The sequence below is a fragment of the Thermobia domestica genome, chromosome 10 (assembly GCF_964235325.1).
Source record: "Thermobia domestica chromosome 10, izTheDome1.hap1.1, whole genome shotgun sequence".
Lineage (NCBI taxonomy): Eukaryota > Metazoa > Arthropoda > Insecta > Zygentoma > Lepismatidae > Thermobia > Thermobia domestica.
This window is the reverse complement of record NC_137463.1, coordinates 271,077,622-271,090,703: the sequence shown is the minus strand read 5'-3', so window position 1 is coordinate 271,090,703 and position 13,082 is coordinate 271,077,622. Positions and strand designations below refer to the sequence as shown.

General features: G+C 31.9%; 1 long non-coding RNA gene across 2 annotated transcripts; it reads left to right on the top strand.

The window, feature by feature from the left end:
* Positions 1 to 408: 408 nt before the first annotated feature.
* LOC145663237 (uncharacterized) lies at positions 409 to 12,055 on the top strand. Of its 2 annotated transcripts, XR_014127165.1 has the most exons (4): positions 409 to 694; positions 4,228 to 4,443; positions 9,351 to 9,627; positions 11,509 to 12,055. It is a non-coding gene; the product is annotated as an uncharacterized LOC145663237 (long non-coding RNA). The 2 variants fall into 2 exon arrangements; XR_014127164.1 differs by lacking the exon at positions 9,351 to 9,627 and having other exon boundaries at positions 488 to 694.
* Positions 12,056 to 13,082: the final 1,027 nt, after the last annotated feature.

Sequence of the window (13,082 nt, the reverse complement as noted above, 5' to 3'; positions counted from 1 at the left end):
TTTTGCGCTAAAATTCAGTTAACCTCCTGCTGTTTATTTACTCTTTTATTTTCAATATACAAGCTACGTGGATTAAGAATTCTCTTTTGGACGAAATGGGTTTTTGGATGAAAGTTCCGGCTTCAGCGAAAATCGCGAGTCATCTGGTGGCGAAATTCCGAAACAACACATAAAACATACGGAAAGAAGGGAACAAAATAAAGTTAAGAATATCATTTGGAAATAGTAGCTGATTAGTTTTGAAAACAATAGATTTACCGTATTTATTTAATGTTTATTTGTTCTTGTTTTTCTTTCTTTTTTTTCCTGAAAAAGTGAAACTGTACATAAACCTTCTTATTGTATATAGGACCTCATTCCGTGTCCGTGTTTGTAAAATGTGCTGATCGCATGAAATACTTTTCATTACAATTATCTGAACATCCTGCTATTTATTAACTGTTCTACTTTGAATTTACAAGCTATGTGGGTTAAGAATTTTCTTTTGGACAAAATGGTTATTTGGATGAAAATATCGCCTGCAACGAACATCGGTAGTCATCTGGTGGCGAAATTCCGAAACAGATAATAACGGAAGAGAGTGAGAAGTACAGAGTTTAGGATATGATATGAGAATAGTAGCCAAAGTGTTTTCAAAAGAATAGATTTATTTATTGTTTGTAGTTACATCTCAATCTCTTATATCCTTCTAAAAGTAGGTGAAGTAGTTTTCGTTGCTCTTACGCTAACCGGTAGTAATGTTTTCACTTTAAAGTGTGTATAGTTTTCGTTTTGACATACCACTATTGAATTTTGAACAGTTATTTCCTGAACACATTTGCTAAGGATGTAGGTTGGAATATTGCACATAATTGTAATATAGTATTTGCGATTGTGTTTTGCATATAACATATAATAAATTAATCGAAAATAGCAAGAAGTATGTACTGTTGTATACAACATCAATTCAGAAAAGTTTAGAGGTATAGGGAAACCAATTAAGATCCGTTATGAAACACCAGCAGTTGATATGAATTTACAGACGCCGAATTAAATGTATGAGGTTACAGAAGAGTAGAAATTGTTTTAATGATATAATAGCAGATTTACAAAACATCGCTATAGCCTTCTTTCTAATCTATACTAAGGAGAGGACAAGCGATGATAGATGGGGAGTTGACGAACTGTTGCTTTGCACAATTCTTTCTTCATTTGGTACGGATTAACGGTTGGTAAAGTTCTGTATTGAGCGGGCGAGTACTAAGTACATCTAACCTAACGACCTAAGTACACCTAACCTAAGCCAACGATACTACATTACGCAAGGTTACCAACTGGTTGGATTCTTGCAAATTAACTGGCATTTGCATTCTAAATATGGCTGCTGGTGTACAGAGACACTCTAGTTGGTAACGTTACGCACACAAGAGAAATTGCACTTTATTAATTATAACAAAATGGGTGCCCACCCTATTCTACCCTACTTATCCCTCACTTTACCCTACTCTTTATAGCCTTTTATTATGATTTTTGTCGACAACCAGGCGCAAGAACAACTCCGGAATAAATGCTCAAATAAAAATCTGGTCCGGCAAAAGCTAAAAATGTGCGCAACTATTTCACTTTCGACTGTGTTGACCATAATCTATTATTAAATAAACTGGCGTATTATGGTGTAGGAAATACTGGTCTAAATTTATTCAGGACTTACCTGAAGGATCGTAGGCAAGTGGTATGTGTGGGAAGGGAAAAGTCACAAGTTGCACAGGTTGTATATGGTGTACCGCAAGGCTCAGTACTTGGACCTTTGCTTTTTACTATAATGGTTAATGATTTACCAAATTGTGTAACTAGTCACTCAATTTTATATGCAGATGACACAACATTTCTCAGTGTTAGCCACGACTTGGAAAAATTAGAAGAAATCACAGAAAGAACATTATCTGAAGCTGGATCGTGGTTTAAGACGAATGGTTTTTTCCTTAATGAAAGTAAAACGAAACATTTAAACTTCAGTTTAAGAGGTATGGCAACCGAGAACAATTTGGACAGTGTAAAATTTTTGGGCATTATTATTGATAACAAATTATCATGGGACTCTCATATTCAATATATTACAGGAAGACTTTCAAGAGTTATATATTTGATAAAAAATTTGAGGAATCAGGTACCACAAAACTATGTAAGATCCGCATATTTTGCGTTTTTTCAAAGTATCTTACTATATGGTATACTGTTATGGGGAAATGGTAGCCATGTGAAGGACGTTCTGTTGTTACAGAAAAAAGTTGTGAGAATAATGATGAATGCAGAGAATACGTGTCATTGTAAACCATTATTCATAAGATTAAAAATAATGACGGTAATCAATTTATATATATACAATGTGTTGATGTACATAAAGGGCAAAACGTCGGAAATACACTATAGGCATGACATACACTCATACAACACTAGGAATAATAGACGTGTCAACGTACCATATTTGAGATTAACAAAATCACAAAATAGCTATGAAGCCATGAGTGTGAGGTTATATAATAAATTACCTATAGAACTGACACAACTACCTATGGGTAGCTTCAAAAATAGATTATATTCTTGGTTAGTAAAAACACCATTTTATTCAATAGATGAGTTTTTTGAATACGATAATATTTAATTTTTGTAAGGTAATAATATTTAAGATATGTTATTGTGGTGAACTTTAGTACTTTAGCACTTATTGTAGATAATGAACAATCACTATTGCTGTAGATTATAGTAGTAAGTTATAATTTGACGTTGTCTATGGCTATGTAGCTGATTCGACAATAAAATTTATTATTATTATTATTATTATAGTACGTCGTGAAAATAAATATGTAAAATCTCAAGATCTACACTGCGTTTCACAAGGCACGTAATCATGTAAGGAATGAATGCGTGCTCAGTTCATCGGCGTAAATGTATATTTTCTTATGTTTTTTTTTTTTTTTTACATTTAATTTCGCAAGCTCTTGTATTGCCTTAAAAATTCCTCATACTGCTGAAGCACTACCGTATTTTAGTGAGTTTTATTTATAATTTTTTTTTTCTGGTTCCCATTTTGGTGCGGTGCTTGACATTAATGCTGTACCGAATATTGTTTACTTTCTCCCCGAAAATACTAGGTACATTTTCGAATACCCCTGGCTCACTTGGTGGTGATTATTGTTCGAAATTCAATGTAAACGTATGTCGCAAAACGTAGGGCATAAAACACGAACCAACTTTGCTAGGTGGTCAATAAAAGGACGATCGCTATATAACAGAGTCAGGGCAGAAGTGAAGCAGGGAGGCACAAGCGATAACGAGGGGAAGCTTTGGTACGGAACCAGGCGCGTCAGCGGCAGTGGGTACATACATAAAAGAGGATAGTAGAAAAAAGGTTCGTATGTTATATAGTGCATGGCTTATGTGTTGCACACCTACCTAACCATGCGATATAAGCGATCACCTTTATTTTCTACAAATTAATCGTTCTTTACCTAATGACTATCTTCATGTCTCGGGACTTAGTTTGCGTTAATTGTTATTGATTCACATTCGGAACAATTTAGAATGGCAAATGAGAAAAATATATACCTCTTTTATCGAGAACTAGTCTTTTGCATAGGTTAGGATTGCTTTAATATAGAGATTAGCAATCCTAAGTATGGAGATTAGCACTTGGAACATTATAAACTTAAAATACGAGACCCGTGAATGTCACGGTGCAGATTTTTTCACAACTTTAATTTAAACTGACACACACTCATAGTCAACGTCTTGCGAATAAAATTAGAAAAATAAACACACTGCTGAACAAGACTGCACTTATTTAATATAAAAACACATTTACACGTGACGTTTCGATCCTCTAGCCAAGATCCTCATCAGACGTACACATCTGATGAGGAGTGTACGTCTGATGAGGATCTTGGCTAGAGGATCGAAACGTCACGTGTAAATGTGTTATTATATTAAATAAGTGCAGTCTTGTTCAGCAGTGTGTTTATTTTTCTGATTTAATTTAAATGTACCAATATGTAAATGCTTAGATACGTGCAGTAGAATTTATTCTGAGAACAAATAGTAGAAAGAACGTAAATATAAATGATACAGAATCAAATAAAATCATCTGAACTTTTAAATTTTCATCTGAACTTTTATTTGTGAAATATAATGATGTTCACACTAACAAATAGTATTTATTTCATTAATTTACTTGTTTTTTTTTCATTATAGATCCATTTCAAAATATAAAAAGGATGCTTCACAATGCAGAGTTTTTGTATAATCTAAATTATGATGTAACAGCTGCAGCTCGCCAGTTAGAGAAAGAAATCTATTTCAAACTTCCTGAATGATAGTGGCTTTTGAAATGGAATTGTTAATGAAGGGAGCATAGAAACGTCTCCGTTTCGAACTAACAGCAATTTGGAAAATGCAAGGAAGAAACTGGTAAGTTTATTACAATGGTTACTAGATTTTGTTATTCCGTACATTTAGGGGAGAAAAAAAGTATTCTTAACACTGGTTGTCGCTCAAGATTTGTCCCAAAGTCCTGATACTTCGATCGAGCTTTGAAGTGAATAATGGGGTCAAGTAGATAATACGTTTTCTACTTAGTTTAACCTGGAGTTTCTGCGGTTGCTTTGAAAACACGCCTTGCATTTCGTAAAGCCAGTCCCGTTTCAGTCTCGGTTTTCAAAATGTACGTTAAGGTTTTCTTTCTTTTTCTTTTTTTTTTGTGTGTGTATGTATTTGAGTAATCACTTATAATTGTTCACATTCTACTGGGTACAACATAAACACTGTGGCGGGCAAATTTGTTGTCATAAGTAATGGAAAATACTTCGTATTAATATATAATTTTATATTCTAATTATATTAATAAATTATATGATAAAATTACTGAGGATTATTGTGTGTGAGTACAGCCATAGAATATTTTCACCTTATAGCCTCTGGTCTAGTGATTTGTGCAGGTGTCTATGATGTTCTTGATCAGGGTTGTGTTCGACATGTAGGAGTATTTTTCCTTTGGTCATACATCTGCAATTAACAATATGTTCCGTTATCCACTGCGCATTGACAATCTTAAACTTTTGTAGAGCGGTTGCTTATGAATATGTTTCTTCTTAAATTTTAAATGAAATATTGCAGTAAATTTCCCACGCGTATCTCTTGTAGAACAAAAAAATGTTACAAAATTTCTGAAGGTTTAATTAAAATATTGTAGAACCGTTAGTAAGCCGGAAATAATGACATCACAATGTTTTGCACCTGAAACATGACTGAAATTGGACTTTTTACTTTCTTTTATTTATTCCTTTTTTTTTTTTTTTTTTTTTTTTTTTTGGGGTAAGCGCTTAGGATTCGGACCGGGATCCATTCCCTGGGGGAGCTCATGTAGTCCGGATTCCACGTTAATCAGTAGGTCCATGTCGTTGCTTAAATGGGCGTTAAAATAAACTGAACTTAATAAGTGATACTAGTATTTAATGATGGAAGACTATAATATAATAGTACTTTTATTGCACAGTTTACTGACCGACCTTGGACTTGGTAATCTCTTGCTTCGGAACCTACGAGTCCTTGGATAAATTCAGTTTCTAACAAATTCTAAGTAAAGTCTTTCAGTTCATTCTTTGTTTCCTCAGCTTCATCATAGGAATGTAAGTAATGACACTTGATAAAGAGCTCCAGCTAACTCTTTTCAACTGTCCTTCTCATAGGTAGTATGAATGTTGTTAACTATTACAGTTTGAGTTACGCAGATTGTATTTGGTTTTTCTTTTACAAATAAATAAATATATTAGTGAGGAAGAATTGTGTTAATTGCTTACTGTTTTTCTTCTCATTCTTATATAACGTTGTAATTTTTGATGATAAAAATTCTAACACTGATTTTACTGTAGATTCATTACTGAGGCTTCCTATTTCATTCCGTATGTTCAAGAACAGGTAAAATGCTTCTCATCTTCCTTAGTGCATCCATTTGATATTTTGGGAAGAATGAAAATTGAAAGAGAAATTTACGGCATGAGTTATACGAAATGGTAACAGTACGTTGGATACGAGCAGAGAAGAAGTCTATATAGTTGTTAACTCTTTAGAAAGTAATTTTAATAAAGTATTTTCTAACTGAACAGGATATCTTTCTTTCTTTCGTGAACGTGCGGATTTAGTGATATTTGTAGTGGGACATCACTAGGTGAAAGTGAACGAAGAAGCGGGCACAAAAGGGAATAAAAGTTGAAATTTGTATAATATTTAACAGGCGAAAATTGACCACGGTCTGCATATCCACCATTATAAGTCGTCTAATAATTGTCTTTTAATTATCTGGCTCTCAGAATTATATCTTCTTTTCTTTACCTTCTGATGGCGTTCGTGATGGGTTAAAACGTTGTTATTCAAACTACTTTTCTAAATGATGTCATTATGACTGTGTTTACTTCGAGTATCCCATTCTTGCAAATAGATTAATAGCGATTCCATATGTGTATTATATGGAGACAAGAAAGTGAAAACACACACACACACACACACACACACACACACACACACATAAATACATACATACATACACGCACGCATAAAGGAAAACCTGTTAACGTATATGCGATGATGGTAGAAAAAGTATAATACAGCACATATATAGACCAATCCCTAATAAATAAAGTTACTTTAACGTTTCGAAGCTATTCTTGGTCACTTAAGAATAAAAGATGGAAATTCAAAAGAAATCCATAGTGTGACGTTAGTATCGTTTCTTTCTTCCATGTCGAAAAATCCATCGTAAAAATAGCGTGGCAGATAACTTTTCTTGTTTCTTTCCTTTATCTTACGTGACAGAAAATGATTTCGAGAGCTTAAAAGTTACTTTACTTCATTATTGAATAGTGTGTATATATTAAGCGTACTGTTGTTTGTTAAATAACCATGGTTTACATGCTAACTTCGGGAGCCCTTTGTTCTGACTCTATATATTTATATATGTATATTAAAAAATACTCATATTTAAAAAAAATATTAGAAATTTAAGTTATAAGAATTGAAATCTAAAACTATGAAAAAGTAATTGATTAACATAAAAATTACAGCAGAAATAAGTAACGGTTACAATTAAAGTTAACGTCACAATTCATCGATTAGAATTAAAAACTGATTTTTCACTACTATAACATGTAATTTGCCTTGAGTTGTCGAAAATAGCACATGATTTCATGCACAGTATTAATGACTTTAAAAAAATTTATAGTTCGTTATGAAGAGTCACGGTTTTGTGTAAAGATAGTAATTAACATAAACTTATATTGAAAATAAAATTACGATTTAAAATTGAGTATAATATGAATAAATTAGAAGACATAATTTTCAGATTAAATATGTGTATCAAAGGATTATATGTAATCATCTTCATGAGCAGTGATTTCAATGTTGCAAATAACATCAGAGAATATCTTAGGACAGCTCATATAATACGTCCAGTATAGGAATACATATTATTACATTTTAATCAGAAGTTATTATTGTAAATTAGTATACATTACAAAAGATCTGTGCTTTAAGAGTTTCAAACTCACTTATGTTTTTAAATGGACTCCGAATAAGAATCATTCGTCTGTTCCCTACGTATATTCTTAGCAATGGAGAGGTACGTGTATTTTTTTTTATGTAAACAGAAAGATATTCAAGCATCTCTCAAGAAGAACAGTAAATAAGAGCTGCAGAACACAATCCATAAGAAAATTGAATATATTTACATAACATTGTGATATTTGCCTCTAACAGGCTACTCTCTAGCGTTGATTTTAACTGTTGAAAAATGTAAAGTGATTAGAAATACTAAATATATGTTATACTTATCTCTTCATAAGTAATTAGATTATGAATCATAATAACATGAAGCTTTTATTGTTTCTAAGTTTCAATCAGTTCTCTTAGTTTCAATGTCGGATAAAGCAATGGGATCAGCAGTTCGAAATATATTAAAATTTAGGAGAGGAATCGTTTCTTTAGAATTTCCGTAAAATGATAATAGGTTACATGAATCTTTATAACAAACCTTATATTATGAATAGATCCCATAATCGGAATACGAAATACCCTTGCGTATATGTAGCTTCTTGCTTGGGAAGAATGAGGAAGGAAAAATAAAAGTAATAATAGAGAATTTTCCCTTCTCTGCTGATAACTAAATTGACAAGTAAACAATACTGACCTCAAACAAGATAGTAGATGATCTCAAACAAGTATAATAGTTTGGCCATAATATGAGAAGTCCAGCTCAAGATGTTGATTAATTTGGATTTTAGCGTCCAGCTAATTACCAGGGCTATATTAAACATTATTAGTCATGAATGTATAACTTCACGTGGGATTTAAACGATATAACCTCCCACCGAGAACCGAATCCGAATATTTCTTGCCAGTTGCGAACTGAGAATGGAAGTGACAATCGATCGGAATGGGAGTCATATTGATCACATCCTGTAACAATGAGTGGTTCTAGTTGTATGACTAATCTATTTTTTTTAATGACATAAAAAGGAAATAGTGATTTTTGAAACGGTTTAAGCTGCAGAAACAAAGTTTCATTAATTTTTCATAAAAATATGCATACATCATGACATACCTGATGCTTCCTGTTTGAGAAATTGACAAAATTCAAGATTGCGGTCTGAAGAAGACGGTTGGCATTAAGGTGTGTCCTCGAACATTTACTACATTCCTATTTCCTATCCACGTTGTTACTTTTGTTATATTTTGCTGTATTCTCCATTTAATAGGTTTTCCGCATTTCTGTACTTCCCTATATATTGAATATTTTTTCATAAACGAAATATGTTAAATGTCGTGTCTAGGAAAAATCATTTTCAGATAAATTGTACAAAAATAATTGGAAAGCGAAATTTAAACCGACGTCAAGTTTAAGAAGGATGTTTAAAATCCAAGGTGTTTGAATTTTTTTTTTCTTGTATATTTGTTCTCATGAGTACACATTGTTATATATGTGTACAAACACCAAGGAATTATATATTTAAATAACTTGCAGTGAATTTCTGTTTTTAGTATTATTTTGGATTTTCATCAACACTAATCAAAATGTCAGGGGTATTTAAAGACATGCGTTATTAGCGCATATGAATATTGTGGCGTTCTGTGTTAACTCAAAAACAAGTGCAAACTAAATCGATGAAGTATAAGTAATATCTCGTTTGTACTTCATGAGATTAGGTGGAAAGTAAAAGAATATTAAAGAAACTAATTTTCTTGCTGAATTTTGAAAGTACGTTCGTTGCTAGGCTTTTCACAAAGTCTGTTTGTTAATTTCTGATAATTTACATTTACTAATTCAGTTAATGTATTGTGTGGTGAAAAGATAATAAGATTGTACCATACAAAGATATGTTCATCATCGTAAGATCAAATAAAAGGAAAAGAGTGGAAGAAGACGGAAAATATGCAAAATTAAAAGAACAGCGTATTCAGAAGAAAACGTTTTTAGCAGGACCCTAGAGAAGTACTGAATGCTTTCTTGATTTTTTTCTGGGATATACTTCGAAGAATAGATGTGGTGATGATTGCTTCGACTGGGAAACTTCATTCTTACTGTATGCCTTATTTCTATTAATGGTAAGTACCTTACATCTCACACAGGGAATTGTTCCAACTATGTGGAACTTCAACATTATATTTTAATAAGAAACTTTAAAATATTTTAAGATATTTCTATGAATGTGTGTACTGCTAATGAGTGTCATAACGAAACTTACATCTAATTTGTTGTCTAGTAAACAATAGGAAGAAATATTCTGCAAACAAATATTTGTAGAATATTTCTTCCTGCTCTTGCCGCACGCAAGAAATGGTATTGGTAAAAGTTTCACTTACGGGGCATTTGCAATACATAAATTTATAGAAACATCTAACAGGTTCGGTGTTTGCACATGTATTAGATATCCAAATTAATAGCTTCAATATCTAATCAATGTGACGTTAAATATCTTACATGTATGTATTATGTTTGACAAAAAGAAAATTTGTATCTTGTGGCATATATTCATTTGCTATCCAATCTATACAGAATTACATATATGCATTTAATAAGCGTCTTCGCATGTCACTTATACGTATGTAGTATTTATTTCGTGGTATTTGGATCTATTTGCACTATCTCCTCGGTAATTGATATTTCATGCAACATTTTGAATAAATATTGATTATACCAAGTGTTCTTATCTTGGTATATATTAGACGTAATAACAAGTATGTATGGATATGTATAGTTGTGATAAAAATGATTTCTGAAATAGATATAATATTAGGAACTTCACTAGATAATCCTATTAATATTAGCATATAATTCGTATTGCTTTTCAACTGCATTATGCACATACAATAATTTTTTTTGGTACCTACATGATATAACACTCGCTCCAGAGCTATGTATACTTCTATATGTTCATTCGAAACATTTTGAGGACAAACTACTTTGGCCCCTCTTGTCATTATGAAAATATTTGTGTTATTTAATTCATAAATACTTCACTAAGGAAAACGAAAACTAATTTTGCTACGACTAAAAGAATTAATTTATTCATTTCATTTGTCTTCAAAAGTTATCAATAAAAATATACACTCATATATATTTATAATTACTTACTGCATTATTTGTGCTGCGTTGAGATACGCTAATTTTGTGGAGATCTTGATGTTCAGTGGCTTTATATAGACACATAACAGTTATCTAGTACATGAGGCTTTTAAGCTAATTCTCTGGAAAAGGTAAGTTATTGTTTCGTTATAAGAACACTATTTATAATGAATTAAAGTGTATTAACAAAATATTATAAGCAAGGACGACGGGTTTTCAAAACTAAGGGTTCTCTCACACCTCTTAAGAGGCGAATGTCACGGTGCGAATAAGACGATATGAATAACAGCAATATGGAGTTTTTTTTTTTTTTTTTTCAAATGTTTTAGAAACAATCCCTTCTGAAAATGCAGTTTAAGGTGTTCTTCAATCTAAATGTTTTTTTCTTATTTATTATTTTTTCACGGTAGAAATACATGTATTCTTTAACTACAGTATGCCAGGGTCATTAAGATTGTAATAAGGATATATTTTAGCCCCCTATCTAAGTTCCCATCACGTCGTTTTTAACACTGGTCATTTGTGGCATGAGTGTGAGTATTTCTTTTTCCAGGATATAAGACAGGGAACGCTTACTAAATAGACTTAGGGCCACAGGTATAACGATTTCTGTTGCTGTCATTCATAAAGTCCCTTATATCCACCATTTTTGCGCTTCATAAAAATAACGAACCAAAGTTTCCTTTTAAAAATGCGATAAAATATTACATCATCTTCATTTTTCTCTATATTTTAAGTGAATTCATAGGACTTCCATAACGATTCAGGGGTACGTAATCAGCAAAGAAACTGTCTGTGATAATACGTTGCATTATTATATGGTTATCGTCTGATCGCAATATTACTTTTTCTCTTTCCAGATGGCAGAACTGACTTGCTGCTTGCACAGTGCGTCACTTAAGCGCAAAATTTACAATATTTGAAATAGGATTGATTTTCTTCAGACGTCAGTAAAGCAACTTTGGTGGTTTAATTGATAATTTTTTGTGAATGCATGAACGTAATTACATTCTTGTAAACATGTAACATTAATTGTGTATCTCGTAATACTAATCTAAAGCTAAAAAATTTATTGTGCATTACGTATTTGAGAATACCGTTAATAAAATATTAACATTTTTTCATGCTGTTCATAATAAATGTATGTATTTTTCATATATTATAATTGTTTTTTGTGTCATCGACTCGTTTACACGTTGCATCCGTGAACAAAATATATCTCAGTACCTTTAATTCTGTTACTTACTTTCGACATAGAAGAAAGGCTTTTCTGTTTTTAGCAGTTGTCGTACGTGAATGAGAAGAAACGAAAGAAATAAAAGTTTGTTGATTTACAAAATACTTTGTACCATCATAATATCATTTTATTTAAAATGATTTCTTAATAAATTAATATCAGTTTATTTTCATGATCGTTTTATTAATGTTTTCATTGTCCTTGGAAAGTATATTAAATAAGATTTATGAAATGAAAGTGTTGTTTAAAACCTGTAATAAAAGGTTGACATTAATTTTGCAAAGTTGATATTGAAGAAGAAGAAAAAAAACAAAAAGATCCATTGTTATTTTATTATAAGAATAAGTGTTCATTACAATCATTTTGTTGGCTCGAATAAAGCTGTATGGCACATTTTGCAATGTACTGAGTTGTCAGTGCAACACGTCAGTTACATTTACTTAGATGCACTTTCTAAAACTTAAGTAGATCAATGTTGTATAAGGAAGCATATTACAGTTATCTTTTTACAACACTTCATTTATATGTGGCATAGACGGTTTGTTGCAGGGAATGATTTCATTGATTGTAAAAGCATTATGTTTCAGGCAAGGGAATGTCTGTCTGGGCTTGAAAATTTCCACAATAGATATAACAACTGATATAGGGAGAGAGCCGAAAGTGAGATAATAGTGGTCAAATATGTGACACTCAGGCTCAAGGAATAATTTGAACGATATGCTCTACAATTATATACAACGATGATGGAACTTTAATCACCACATCAGGAAAAACGGAAACGATATGATGCGGAAACATTAGGGAAACAAGCACCAGAAGGAAGTCAAATGAGGAAATGCCAGTGGCAGTAAAATACAAGGGATGAAGCACGCATAGAAGGTACTTTAAGATTATGTGCTGCTAATTTCTATCATTGGAAAGAACATTTTCGAGCATAACACTCAGAAACAGCCAGATGTCAAAAATAGAAGTGCAATGGTGAAAGCAGGACCAATGAAATGCACAGAAACAGATTTTGTGAAATGTTTTAGTTCGTTTACGACAGACGAAATGTTCAGTTAATAATGGTAAAGCTACTTTCAGATTCTGAAGTGTACTCGGATTATTTACTATTTACACGAATTTTGTTCTATGCCATTCTTTTTCTATATTCACCATCGATATCATAATATACTACATGAAATCTGCATTAGACTT